Source organism: Pituophis catenifer, unplaced genomic scaffold (genome assembly GCF_029215685.1).
Source record: "Pituophis catenifer annectens isolate HBS135680 unplaced genomic scaffold, rPitCat1.0.hap2 SCAF_4, whole genome shotgun sequence".
Taxonomy (NCBI): domain Eukaryota; kingdom Metazoa; phylum Chordata; class Lepidosauria; order Squamata; family Colubridae; genus Pituophis; species Pituophis catenifer.
In genome coordinates this window covers 101,456,606-101,471,453 of record NW_027256884.1, presented here as the reverse complement: position 1 = coordinate 101,471,453, position 14,848 = coordinate 101,456,606, and the positions used below count along the sequence as shown (strand labels likewise).

General features: G+C 35.6%; 1 long non-coding RNA gene across 1 annotated transcript in view; it reads left to right on the top strand.

The window, feature by feature from the left end:
• Positions 1 to 11,139, top strand: part of LOC139316152 (uncharacterized) — a 101,533-nt gene extending 90,394 nt beyond the window's left edge. The window contains exon 3 of the long non-coding RNA XR_011600345.1: positions 11,106 to 11,139. This is a non-coding gene — a long non-coding RNA (uncharacterized lncRNA). The remainder of the gene's footprint in view (positions 1 to 11,105) is intronic.
• The last annotated feature ends 3,709 nt before the right edge of the window (positions 11,140 to 14,848 follow it).

The window sequence follows — 14,848 nt, the reverse complement described above, 5'->3', positions numbered from 1 at the left end:
CTTTTCCTATTCAATGTGAAAACTTTTAGTTCAAGCTGTATTCTACTAAGCCTGCCACATTTACAGTTAACGTCTTGGCAATCATCCGAAAGTATATTTGGGTTAAGATATTACACATTATTTTTGTTAAGCTTTTGTATTTGATCTTGCTCACACCAATCTTTGTTTCCGTTTGTTCTCACAATTTACATTGAATAAATTCTGAATTGACTTTTGTTTTTGTTAGTTTGGAAACCTTCAGACTTCAGTTTTCCATTGAAATGAAAAACAGAATTAGGAAAAGTAAAATATTAAGTGAATAGCATTATTTTTAGAAAGGATTCTCAATATTTATAATTAGTAATAGGATATATTGTGAACAAATTAACTGGGAGATTGTGACTTTTAAATCCTGCCTTAGCCATTAAGCCAACTGCGCAACCTTCGGCCAATCACTTTCTCTTGGCCCTAGGAAGAAGGCAATGGCAAACCACTTCTAAAAATCTTGCCAATGAAATTGCATGGTTTGTCCATGAGTTGTTGGAAGTCTGATTTGAAGAAACTATAAATATATATACACACAGAGACATACACAGTATAAACTTATCTTATATTTCTCATGAAGTCTAGATATCAATAAATCTAGATGAGTAAACATATTCTTCAATTGGGATATATTGACAATTTTGTGTTCTGATATACAAATTGACAGTATAACCAGAATAAGCTTAAAGAGTCTATGCCATGTACTAGTTCCTGGAATTACAACTACCTTACTATGGTTAATTCCTAATTTTAAGCTATAATAAGATGTGCTTGGTGTGTTGCATGAATTCAGCATAAGTTAACAGTTAAAATGCAACAGATAAGGCCTGCCAATAATTCAAGACACCTTGTTCAAGAAAATTTTGTAAACTGTCCAGGATCATATATGTCAAATGGGTGGCTATATATATTTTGCAGGAATATTGCAGATTGAAGTGCATATGCCTTTTATGGCAGAATATATATATATATATATGTGTGTGTGTGTGTGTGTGTGTGTGTGTGTGTGTGTGTACAGTTAATATTTCGGGTTTCTTTCCGTGTAATTGTGAACATATCCCTAAAAGGGTAGAAGCGACGTTTTGACAGAATCTCTCTCTCTATATATATAAATTTGATTTATATGCTGCCCTTCTCCGGAGACTCAGGGCGGCTTACAATGCGTTAAGCAATAGCCTTCATACTTTTGTATATTTATACAAAGTCAGCTTATTGCCCCCACAAACTGGGTCCTCAATTTATCTACCTTAGAAAGGATGGATGGCTGAATCAACCTTGAGCCTGGGGAGATTTGAACTTGCAGTAATTGCAGGCAGCTGAATGTTAATAACAGGCTATTAGTCTGCTCACCACCAGGCTCTTATATATATATATATATCCACCCATATCACACATATGATAAAAATATTTAAGATTTATGGAAATCTTAAATTTGATGCATACCATAACCATATTTCCTGTTTTTTAAATGCTATATTTAGTTTAAACCCTAGAACAGGGTTACTCAAATGGGGTTTCATAGTCACTAGGGGTTATCTGGGAGATCATGATTTATGTAAAAAAAACCCTAAATTACCAAAAGAATTCTTTCAACCTCCAATATCTTGGGCAAGGCGAGGATTGTGCATGCGTGTGGAAGTGAGGAGGTGAGGAAAACATGAGCAAATAGTGAGTAGAAAAGTTAGGCGCAGCAGGTGGTGAGGAAACATACATCAGGGAGCTGCTGCCAGGACCTTCATGCTAGAACTCTCCTTGGTGCACACTCCTGCCTTTCTGCAAGTGCCAGGGCCTGGAGGACTCCATCACAGGGCGAGCATAGGAGAATTGGACTGGGCACCAGCAGCAGCAGGCATACCCACAAAGGTGAGGCAGAAGGAAGTGGGGTTAAGAAAAAGTTTCATTCCTTATTTTTGATTTAAGAACAGTGTAAATGTAGATAGACAGGCCTACATATGTAAAAAAGATGATAATTGTGTAATTAATAGCCTGTATTTGAGAATGTGCAGGGGTTCCTGGAGGCCTGAAGAAATATTTCAAGGTTCATTCAGTCTCAAAAATGTGATAAAAGCTATATTAACTCCCCACCCCCACCTCGACAGCTGGGTGTTCTTCTATGCAATATATATTTTACACATCAGTGAAAAATAGTTTTACATTTAGGGGCCTGTGGTTTGATGGCATATGTTCAGTGCAACAACTTCAGTAAAGCACATTGTTAAATGCATTATATGTCTTTAACTTTGGTTATAAATCATGAGCAGTGTCTTTAAAGAGCACAGCATCCAAACACCGTTTTTAAACATTTAAGATGTTAATGGGTTTTGAGGATTGGAACTGATCTTGTATAGCAGCAGCTTTTAATGCCAGGATGAAATGGACTATGTGTAAAAACTTCTGCTGTGTTTTCTCTTGAATAGATATGATCAGAAGGACTTTACATCTTAAGGAGTTAGAAAAGGAATCTATAGTTTTAGAAACAACAGAACAGTAGAAACTGAGAGTCCATTTCAAAGTCAGGCTGGATGAATAGATGGTGGTAAATAGCTTTTTTTTGAAGATGTAAACCTGTCACGATAAAACTGTTTTCTCCTTATAAGAAAGTGAGCATGGCAAGGAAGATTAGTTTTTAAAGTGAGGGAAACCATTACTTGAGACTGATTACTTTTTATAGGTTATTTTTAATTTCTCGACTCTCTTCTCATCTCTGCTTTGCTTATTGTCCCAGGTTACTGAGCATGACAAAATGCTGAACTGGAACAGATATAAAAAAATCAATTCATAGGACCCAGTTATTTACGAGACCACCTTCTGCCTCCGATAACCTCCCACCGGCCAACACGCTCCCACAGAGAGGGTCTCCTCAGGGTGCCGTCTGTTAGGCAATGTCGGCTGGCGACCCCCCGGGGAAGAGCCTTCTCTGTGGGGGCACCCGCCCTCTGGAATGAGCTACCCCCAGGGATACGACTAATCCCGGACCTCCGGACCTTCCATCGGGCCCTGAAGACTTTTTTATTTCAGCAAGCCGGGCTGGGTTAAAAAAAAATTTTAATTGGGTGAATTTTATGGGTAACGGGGTTTTAAATTGGAGAAGCCTAAGATAATTTTGTTTTAATGTATTTTAATATTTGTATTGTGTGTTTTTAATTTTGGCTGTTCACCGCCCCGAGTCCTTCGGGAGAGGGGGCGGTATAAAAATTTAATAAATAAATAAATAAATAAATAAATTCCATAGAGAAGTAGTGTAATGTAAGATTATATTCTGCTATTCTTTTGCTAAATTTTGAGAGAGGTATATCGATCAACTGAAAGAATATTACTTTTTATTACTGTGTTTCCCCAGAAATAAGACCCTGTCTTATATTTTTTTGAACCCAGAAATAAGCCCTTGGCCTTATTGCCATGCGCTCAAAAGCCTGATTGGGCTTATTATCAGGGGATGTCTTATTTTGGGGGAAACAGGGCAGGGATGGGTTTACTTACTTTACTACTGGTTCGCAAAGCTTCTACACATGCAATGATCACCCATGGTGATGTTATGGCAGGTGGGCGGGCCTCTCACCGGTTTTACTACCGGTTCTATAGAACTGGACAGAACCAGGATCAACCCACCACTGAAACAAGGTACTTATCTGTGGCAGTGCACAGAATCATGTAAGCTCTGCTCTGTGTTTTCGCAAATTTACTGTATGAAGTGGGTATCTCAAAGGATTTGGACATGAGTTTATTTATAGATCAGCCATTGTAATAGTTCTGAACATTTCAGTTTTCCATATTTGAGATATTTCTTAAGTCTTTTATTTAAATGAGACTTAATTCTATGTCAGCGATTGTGAAAAGATTCAAACAAGAACCTTATTTGGAGATCCCAGTACCTGGGAGTTACATGTAAATCATATAGTCAAATTGAAATACAAACTTTTATGGTTATTTAATAGCTCAGTACATAAATCAGTTATATGTGATAGTAAACATCATGCAATTAAAAAACTGTGGAGCAGCAAAGACTACCTCAAACTGCTTTAGTTTATTTTTTTCTCCGTTGATTTAAAATGTGAATAAAGCATAATAGTAGAAAGGAATGGGCATCTGGAGCAGCTGATCCAGAATAAAGTTGTAATCACTCAGTCTAATTTTAATTAGAACACCATATAAGCAAAAATGTTACATATTCTTTCCATGTACCTATGCCATATTTTTATGGCCTTGAACAATTTCATTGCATCATACTAGAAAACTGCAGTCATTAGATACAGTTCCATGCTGTGCTAACTTAATACATACAATGCCTAATTGTATAGAAATAGTGCAGGATGTAGTCAACATATTACACTAAGCTAGCTGATCAAATTATAATAACTTGCTTCATATATTTATAGTGGTCTGCTTCATACAAAATAGTAAATTATAAACTCCAAGCTGACAAACCACTATGGTTGGATTCACACATTGTTCTAGCAAATAAAATACCAAATTTTCTTTAGCACAGGATGAGAACAATGGCTACAAGCAAGACTATGACCTATTAGTATTGTATTTAAATTTGGTTTAAGTAAAGCTATGTTATACTGGCTATTATGCAGCTTCATGCTGTGGGTCATTTCCCAGCACCTATTTATGTGTCTTTTCTTTTATTTACCACTAGTAGCAGTAATTGTGAACAGTCCGGTGTGTCCAAATTCAGGTTGAACAAAGTAGATATTTTAAATCCTAGATTTTCCATGTTATAAATTAAAATATTTCTTCCTTCTGTAAGGCAGTTCTTGGAGTTCTAAGGCAGAACTGATAGTGACCCACTTTAGTTAACAGGTTTTTTTTAACCAACCTTTAACCAACCTTTAACCAACCTATGCCATAATGTATTTTTTCCATCTTTCATCTAATCTGGTTTAAAATTTTTATTTTAAATTATTATTTTTATTTTAAAAATTGTAGAGCTGCTTATTTTTTCTTTGCTGAATAGTAAGAATGTTTATGGAGTCCTTAGTGCTTTCTGAGCTTGGTTGTTTGCTTCCAGATATTTCATTACCCAACCAGGTAACATCTTAATGATGTTACTTAGTCAAGTAATGAAACATCTGGAAGCAAACAATCTTAGAGAGTATCAAGGATTTCACTATTCAGCCCTGAACTACATATATTCTCTTCTACTGAAAGATTGTTTATACACACACACACACACAAAAAAAAAAGTCTTGCACACCAGATTTTGTATAGAGTAATTTAAAATGACCCAGATTTGGATTTGGGAACACCAGGATTTAGCCAGACTTGCTATGAGGTGATTTCAGACTGCAGATGGGAACTAATAAAGATGCACTGCACTCCAGAATTCCCCAGCTGCTTGGCTCTTTTTATTCAAACAGGGTTTGAAGTAAAATCCAGACCCAGAGAGAATGGTCACCGAATGTGCTGAACCCAGGATTTTGGAAAGTCGGCAACCTTGGCAATCCATTGCAGAGTCTTTTAAAGACCTTATTTCCCAAAGGCTTTCTGAACACAATGAAATGTTAATGCAATCACATTATAAGCAAGCTTGCTCCTTTCCCTCCAATGCTGGAAAATATTACCCGCTTCAAGTTTTACTTTGATTTCATATTTTCCTTTCTGTTGTCATAGAACAGAATTATATTTTATTGAACAGGACACAGTAATGTCAGAATGTAGGATTTTTGTTTGTTTGTTTGTTAACTATATGGTTTCAACTGATTCAGCAGCCTGAACTATTCAGCCAGATGTCATTGAATTGGGCTAAAGCAGCTATAGTTGACATGGGGTTTCTCAGATTGCTAGCACCAATTTTGTTTGTTTGTTTGTTTAAACTCAACCGTTACAGTGGTTGTGACAAATATAGGATAAAGCATTTTGCAATTTATATCCCTTTTTCTTGTTAAATCCAGCTGTGCACTTAATACCTGCAGGAATTATTTGGAAGTGAGTGTGGATTGGCTTGTGCTGTTCCCTATCCTGCTCCTTATCCAAGAATCACTTAACAAATGTTTTGCCAGTACATGCTCTCTTCTCCATAAGCACTGACAGTTTTATGACAAAGTGCCTTGGATTTCATTGCCCTCTTTAGAAAATTGTGCAATCCATTTTTTTCTATTTCTAATTCAAATTCAAGGCATACTGTAGATTTTATTTGCTGCTTGAACAGTCTTATTGGCACAGTTAGGGGTTCGTAATCTCCAGGAAATAAATGCTTACACCTGTCCTGACCTAAGCAATGCAACAACCCAGATTTTTGTAAAGAAGACAATAACTTTGATTCTGATGTCTATTTTTTTCCCAATAAATCTCATGTTTCGTAATGAGAAAACTGTATCAAGGATAGGCTTTTGGGTACCTGCTCGACTGCTCAGCCCACACTACTTTTTGAATGAGATATATTAGTTGGAGTTTCCAAAAATTCAAGTAGTTCTTGTCTCTTGTGCTGGCCAACTACAGGGGGCTTGATGTTAACCCTGAAAGCTTTAATGTTAACCTTGGAAGCCTACCAAAATGATTCTCTGCCTATTTAAGCATTACTAAGGTGGAGTTGTTCTAAGTCTCTTTCTCAAACGTATTCCTTTTCTTACATTAAAATATCTCTTTTTCTTCCTCCAGTTTTCCAAAGTCTGTTAGATATTTTATCAAACCATTCTCTCCACCAGCAGACTGCACAAACTCATTCTGCCAGTTTCTATGCTTAGAACTAGTTCAGAGCTTTAATCACTACAGCACACTGTATATTTGTGTGTGTGTGTATGATCAACCTAAATTAATTCACTGAAGTTTGAAGGCTTCTTAATAGTTTCTGATCTTAAAGTATTGTGCTGATTGTGTCTGTCTGTCTGTCTGTCTGTCTGTCTGTCTGTCTGTCTCTCTCTCTCTGTATGTGTGTGTACATGCTGTGTGTAAATGTATTTGAAATATACTGTGAAAGTTTCCTAGCTACTAGGTAAATACATCTTTAGAATGCTATTCTTTCAGTCTTCCATCTTTACCATCCTCAAATATGTAACTTTATAAAGTTGTCATATGATCACTGTACAAATATTTATCATTAGTAAGTTCATAATTGTACTGTAGGTTTTATATTCACCCATTTTGTGGAATAACATCCATTATAATAATATTGGTTGCTATGATTTTAAAAAATCAGATGTTTTATGGATAGTAAGACTTGCATTCTACATGTGTAAACCTTAGAATAAAGTTATTAAAATCAGTGAGACTTTAGTCATGATTTCTTGTCAGTTTCAGTGAATCCACTTAAAATCTACAATAATTTCATGTATTTGGAAACACTGGTATCTATCAGGGGGAATCAAAAGTCAAGATGATGGAACTCACTGTAAATTGAAGTTCTACACTTTTTAAATGTATTTTGTATAAAAAGTAGTGGAACTTAATTTTTGCAGAGGTGCATGTTTCAAGAAAAGATTGATTAACCATTTGTTCAAAATGGCATGAATACTCCTGCTTTGGGCATGGAGTTGAACTAGAACAGGAGTGTCAAACTCAAGGCCCGCAGGCCAGATCCAGCCACAGGGTGCTTAAATCCGGCCCATGGGGCCGGCGTGGAAATATCAAAGGACAGGACTGTGGTGTCTTTTCTGGCCAAAATGGGACATGGGGGAGCCGCGGGCGGCCCCCTGTGGCCCATTTTCAGCCTCCACAGCCTCCTGCAGCACTCTGCCAGCTGAAAATGAGCTGCGTGGAGGCCACACAAAATCCCCACATGGCCTGTTTTTTGGCCTCCACGGCCTCCTGCAGCACTCTGCCGGGCAAAAATGGGCAGCATGCAAGCCTTGCAGGGCCTCAGTGTGATCCGTTTTTGGTTGGCAGAGTGCTGCTGGAGGCTATGGAGGCCGAAAATGGGCCATGTGGGGACCTCCTGGGACCTCACCAGGCTTCCACACGGCCCATTTTTGGCCTACCGAGTGCTGCTGGAAGCCATGGAGGCCAAAAATGAGATGCGGGGGACTTTTCCTTCACCCCCCCGTGCCCCATTTTGGCTGGTAAAATGCTGCAGGAGGTATCTGTCCCATCCCCCCTCCCTGCCCCCCCCTCACCTCTGATCCATGGAGGAGAACTACAATGTTGATCCAGCCCTTGAAGAAATCCAGTTTAACACCACTGAATTAGAAGATCTCCATAGATTATAAACGTATGATTTGTGGAAAAATGTCTTTTAAAAAATTATATTTTCTTTAAAAAACATTCTTTAAAAAAATTATATACTGTTTTGAGTTGTTAGCTTTTTCAAGAAAAGAGCAGTTAATTTCTGAAGTCCTTTGAGCAGATGGCCCAATAGGAGATTCATGTAGGTCTGACATTTCCTGAACTACTGTAACACATGACATAATTGACCACATATCCATATAATACTTTTGCAATTTTGATTAAATTAGAATTGATTTGGAAATATGAAAGCAAATCTAAAGATAACATGTACATAACTCCTTTTTCTATATTTCTTGTATTGTGGCAAGCCTAAGAAGATTAATGCATCTGAATTGCAACACTATGATTTATATTTTTCCGTCAAAGAAAAACACAAACTATAGGCTTGCTAGGAAAGTAGGTAAAAGGAATAATTTGTTGGTCCATCCCTGACAAAGACATATATTAAATAGCAAAATAATTTAACAATTATAAACATATAAATAACCTTTTGTAAATGTAAATGATGGAACAAGAGTATCAATCAAGCAGAAAATGATTATTACTATGTATTATATATACATTTATCTCCAGAGGTCCGAGAAGGTTAATTGACCCAAATAGAAGGCATGGAATGAGATGTTCATTTTTTAAGTTATCTCATTACACAGAAGCATACTGTTTTATCATGTTTTTGGCGTGCCCCATTGCTTCTCGGAAGAGAAGCCCAGCTAACAATTTAGCTTATTAGGATTAGGGTGATACTTCCAGGATTCCAGCTTGGCCTGATAACCAAACAGATGGAATAGGAGGATTTTAAATGACTAGAAGCTTTGCAAGTTGTATGAAAATGTGGAATATTCTCTAGTTGTGCTTAATCATGAAATGTATTATATTGGGTTGATCTCCCAGAGAACCCATTTATCCTAACAGCACATCAAATGGCAGTACAACTGAATAATCTGCATAGAAATAGCAGTACTTTACTTTTGGCTAAGTCTCTGGGTTAAGTGATGTGTGGCCAGTTTAATGAGAGATAACATCTAGTATTTAAAATACTGCCATGTTAAATTTGTTACAATAATTTATAAAGCTCAAGACACTTTCACATATTTTTACTTCTATATATTTACTTTTTTACTTAAATTCTTCAGAATACATAGTAGACAGGACAGAATTGATAACTATCAAGTTTAATTAAATCCACCTGAACTCCTGCTATTATGTTACAATAGAGTAATGACTTACTACTAACTTGTACTGCCTGTTTGATTTGTTTTAGTAATCATTCATAAACCAGTTTACATTTCAATGTGCTTTTCATAGGCCTTGACAGTAGAAAATAAGTCACCATTGGCCCATCTAAAGAATAGCCAATCTCTGTTGTATACATTCAAACCAATATACGGCAATATATCAAAGGCTGGAGATACCGAATTGAATAATTATAAACCAAAATTTGCTTCCTAACACAGAGTTTCAGAAGGCTCATTGCCATAAATATCTGCAAGCTTGCAAGCTATCTGAGCATGTTAATTCTTCCCAGTGTAAGGAAAGACTCCTTAAGAGCTAGACATAATGTAATAGCTTCTGCCTTTTTCTTTGGCAGTTACAGTATAATAAATAACAATAGCAATAGAACTTACACTTATATACCACTTAGTACTTTACAGTACTCCCTGAGTAGTTTTCAGAGTCCGCACATTCTGGGTCCTCATTTTACTCACCTTGGAAGGATCAAAGGCTAAGTTAACCTTGACCTGGTTAGAATCAAACTCCCAGCAGCGAATAGAGTAGAGTTACCCTGCAATACTGCTCTCTAACCACTGCGGTACCACAGCTAAAATGCTTATACATGAAAGACTTGCAGTTCTAAAGAATAGAAACAGTTATCAATTATATCTTAAATAAACGAAGCATACTTATTTATCCATTCCACCACGTATTGCAAAAAAGCACTCAAAAACTAATGTCTGACATAGGTTTGATAAGGAGAAACAGAGATGAATGGCACCAATATTCAAAAAATCAGTATTCAAATGGAGTATCAACACTCCATTTCCTGTGAATGCAGTTTGATTATTATAATATGGGATCATCTTTTAATACAGTAATAAAACCTATGTTTCCTGGTGGGCCTTAAATTGTTTACCAGTGTAGAACTTAATATGGTGGTTGTGGGTTATTTTCCAACTTCCCACATTTGCTAGTGTGTATATTATTAATATTATTTAACTTTTGGCGAAAAACATGTTTTTTTTCTTATAGAAGGAAATGTCAATATATAAATAAAGTTCTATATGATCTTCATTTATTTTTTAACTATATTTTGCTTTTAATCCAATGATAAAATTATAATAAGGCTATAAAAATAGAACAAATTATACAGATGTTAGGATAAGAAAGAAATCTTAATTACCAAAACCTTGATAAAACAATACAACTTTTTACTAAACATGTAAAGGCCTATAATGAGAACATTTAGTTGTATTAAGTCTGGATTGGGTCTCATAAAAGGCAAATAAATAAATAAAATGTAAAATTATAGTTAGAATATATTACTAATGAGTTTTTTTATTAGTAATTTATTTTACTAATTCTGGAAATGAGATAGGTTAATTAGTAACTTCATGTCTTAACAAATGGAACTTAAGCCCCCCCACCGCATTTCTGCTGCATTCTTTAGTGTCTGAATATTACCAATCACTGCAGTTGTATTTATCTAAAAACTATGCTAGATGTGACATTCATTTCCTATGCAAGATTTATTCACTTAAATTGTATACAAATTAATAATTGAGGAATTGGTCATCTTAAAAATTTAGGGAGTGGTCAGTGTGAAAATCTTGAATATATTCAGATTTGTTTTTTCTCACACTCTGCCTTGGTAAGTTTTTTCACATGTAATTTTGTGTTTCTTTTGCCTCATCTTTTAGGAAATTTGAGAGCTTAACATCTCTGCTGTTTCCTGCTTTTGCTGCGACAATTCCTTCTTGTATTTTCAAACAGAGCTCAGCCTTGCATCCCATCCCATCCTGTTGATTTCTCTTTGGTTACATGGTAAGCACTGAATTTGCTGTGTACATAGGCTGAATAATAGTCTTCTTTTTCTTCATCATCATCTTTATAATTCTCACAACAGAAATATTGAGCACTGAAATAAATATTGTATGCCGATCCAGAAACAATCAGTCTTTCCTAACGATAGGGGAAAGGTGAACATACTGAATTAGCTCTCAGAGTTAGGCTTTTGCATACCTTTGTATATAAATAAAATGCGAATTAAAATATGTAACAAATTAAATCCATCAAATCTAATAAAAGAAGTAAAGAGAAGCAAAGAAATCTTGGACCATAAATCCCATTAACCAGGCCAAAGAGAAAATGTGTTAAGAGGAAGCTGCACTGTATCTTTTTGCATTGTCTGTTGGAATAATCTTCTTCACCCATTAAGTGGAGTGTTTAAAAATCTTAGTATTTCTGAAACAAAAAGAATACACAGCCACTGAGCTAGCGGGTTTTTATACCTTCTTTTTCTGAGTATTGTCCCTTACTACAATACAGAGCCATTTCTTTGTTCTCAGAAGCAAGCAGTTAAATTGTATGTAAATGTATGCAAATTAGATGCTGTCTAATAAAGAGAGGCATTAAATGGAAAAATATTTAGTTTGGCAAAAGAAGAGAAAAGAGGAAAAGAAAGCAGGTGTATTTTGGAAGAAATAAATGTATGAATTGCTAAAAGCCCTCCAACTTTAGATGTAGATTTCTAAAAAAGACTATTTAAAATTCTTGAAGGAGGTTTATTCTTTTGTTCTTTCATTCTCTGCCAACATTGTATATGTATATGAAATTACATACATATAATGATTATATAAATTTGACACCTTTGACATGCTGCATTCAATATCTTTTTATATGTCTATCTTTCAGCTATTATATCTTTTCATACTTATAAACATGATGGCCTAAATAAATAGGACAGAATTTTCATACAGATCAGTAAAAACAATTTTGTTAACATAAATGATATAATTAAATGTGTCCATTGTGACTACTAATATATATTACTAATAATAGCAGAATGATTATAGATTATGGTTCAGACAACATAAAATTCTCTCTCTCTCTCTCTCTCTCTCTCTCTCTCTCTCTCTCTCTCTCTCTCTCTCTCTCTCTCTCTCTCTCTCTCCCTCCCTCCCTCCCTCCCTCTCTCCCCCTCCCTCTCTCCCTCCCTCTGTCTCTTATATTTATCAAATTTATATAGCCACCCATTTCACAAAACAAACAACTCTGGGCAGCATACAACAAAACTAAAAAGTGAAGAAACACTAATAAACAAGGATCTCTTTCTCTGTCTTTCATAGGACAATAGCATACCACATAAAGAAAACCATAAAATATAATATACTATGTAGTTAAAACAATAATCTCCTATAGCCTCCTCCATGTTAAAAAATAGTGACATGAAGTAAAAAGCTTTCTGGAGCAATTTTGTCTTGATGACCTGAATAAAAATTTCAGAGAATCATCTGAATTTGTAGATTTAAGCTTTTCCACAAGAATGGAACACATATCAACTCAGTACAGACAATAGTACTGAAGTTTCAGTAAAAGGAGGAATCATCTGTTTTTGCAGTCCAAACCAAAATCTATACCGATTATTATTTTTTTATTAAATTTATTTGTAGTCTGTCTCCCCAAAAATCTGGCATCCTTATTCCAGTTAGGGTCAACATATCTAATTTCAATTTTTGGAAAAGCTATGGGCTCTAAAAATTTTCTAAACTTTTTACCAATATTCTATTTTCTTTATTGTGACAGAAGAGGGAAATATTGAAATATATGATTAGAAAATAGTTACTTTTACATTTGTAATATGCATCTAGCAATAGCAATAGCATTTATATATACCACCTCATAGTACTTTACATTACCCTCTGGGCAGGTTACAATGTCATCATATGGTTCCTGGGCCCTCATTTGGAAGCATGGAAGGCTGAGTCAACCTTGAGCTCTGTCAGGATCAAACTCAAACTGTGCACACAGTTAGCCTGCAGTCCTGTATTCTAACCACTTGAGCCACCAGGGCTCCTCATTTATTATTTATTGGCATGACCTGGCAGACAAATAATAAATTTGGCTTTTGGTCAAAGTAAAACTAAGAATTGTAACTAGGATTTGTAGAAATGGGAGTTTTCTTTCAATGTAAGCCAATGATGTGATGTTACTTATTTTATGATATGTTATAACATAACCATTGTTGAATAATTGCAAATAGGTAAAAAGAAATCTTCTGAACTCTCTATTAGCTTCAGCCTTTCTAAGGAATTATTGTAGAATATGATACAATACATAAAATATAATATCTGCATTTTAAAAAATTCAGGCAGTACCAGTTTTCTGCTTCAAACATTAGGGAGTTTATATAATCCATAATTTGAATATAGCTATTTTCTCACACTTTATTTTTAGTTTTCATACTCATATATTACTGCTGATAATTTGACTAACTATTTTGATCTGGAAATGTCTTCAATGTATAGTTATACTTCTTGATCTTGTTTAAGTTTGTCATTGCATCCCTCCTCAGGATTAATTTCCTGTTTGTTCTTCATCACCCTGCTCATGTTTATTCTTCAGCACCGCTCCAATCAAAAGACATAGCCATCGATCACAATCTCTAGCTCTGTTTATGAAAGTTAAATACTCTTCTTTTGTAATTAGAGTATTTTCAGATCTCATTGTCTTGCTATCAAACTCCCACTGAATATTTCAGTCATGTGTGTACACTTTCTTTTCTAACAGTAGTTAGGCATTACTTCTTGATTTGATTTTGGAGATCCTTCTCCTAAGCAAGTTGACTTTATCTTCCTCAAATCTGCACAGTGTATTTATCGTTACCCTAATGCAGATTATCCTTAGCTTCACTGCTCTTTTTATTAGCAAAGGTGAACTTATTTAGAACTTCCAATAATGCTGGCATTACTTTCATGGTAATTGAAGATGCTGAGCCCTCTTTCCCACATTAAGATGTTAATACTTGATAAGGATGTTTAATATATATATATATGTATTAAAATAATGTTTAAAAATATTAATGCATGCAAATATAGCCAGGAAAGGGCTTAATCCCACTTATTAGAAATTTTGGAGAAAAATTTCCCAGGACTATTTAATGTTGAATCATCTCTCTGACCGTAGTGCTCGCCAACCAAATTTAACATTTTTATACTACAGTCAATAGCTTCGTCATTCATAGCAATAAGAATATATATATTTAAAAAGTAAATTGAGGAAGATTTTCTCCATGTAGTAATTGCTTTAATTGTTTAAGCTTTAGACTTAGAGCTTAATCACTTGAAGCTTTCAAGAAGAGACTGGACTGCCATCTGCCAAAAATGTTGTAGGGTCTTCTGCTGGGCTGAAGGAGTTGGACTCAGGGGTGGGTTTCAAAACCCGTCGCTATCAGTTCACTCGTGGGTGCGCACACAAAACGCTTCTGCACATGCGCAGAAGCATCTGGGTAGGTGGGCAGAGCCTCCCGCCTTCGCCGCTACCGGTTTGCCCGATCTGGGGCAAACCGGTAGCAACCCACCACTGGTTGGACTAGATCAGGGGTGGGCAAATGTGGCTCTTTTACAACCTGTGGACTTCAATTCCCAGAATTCCTGAGACAGCC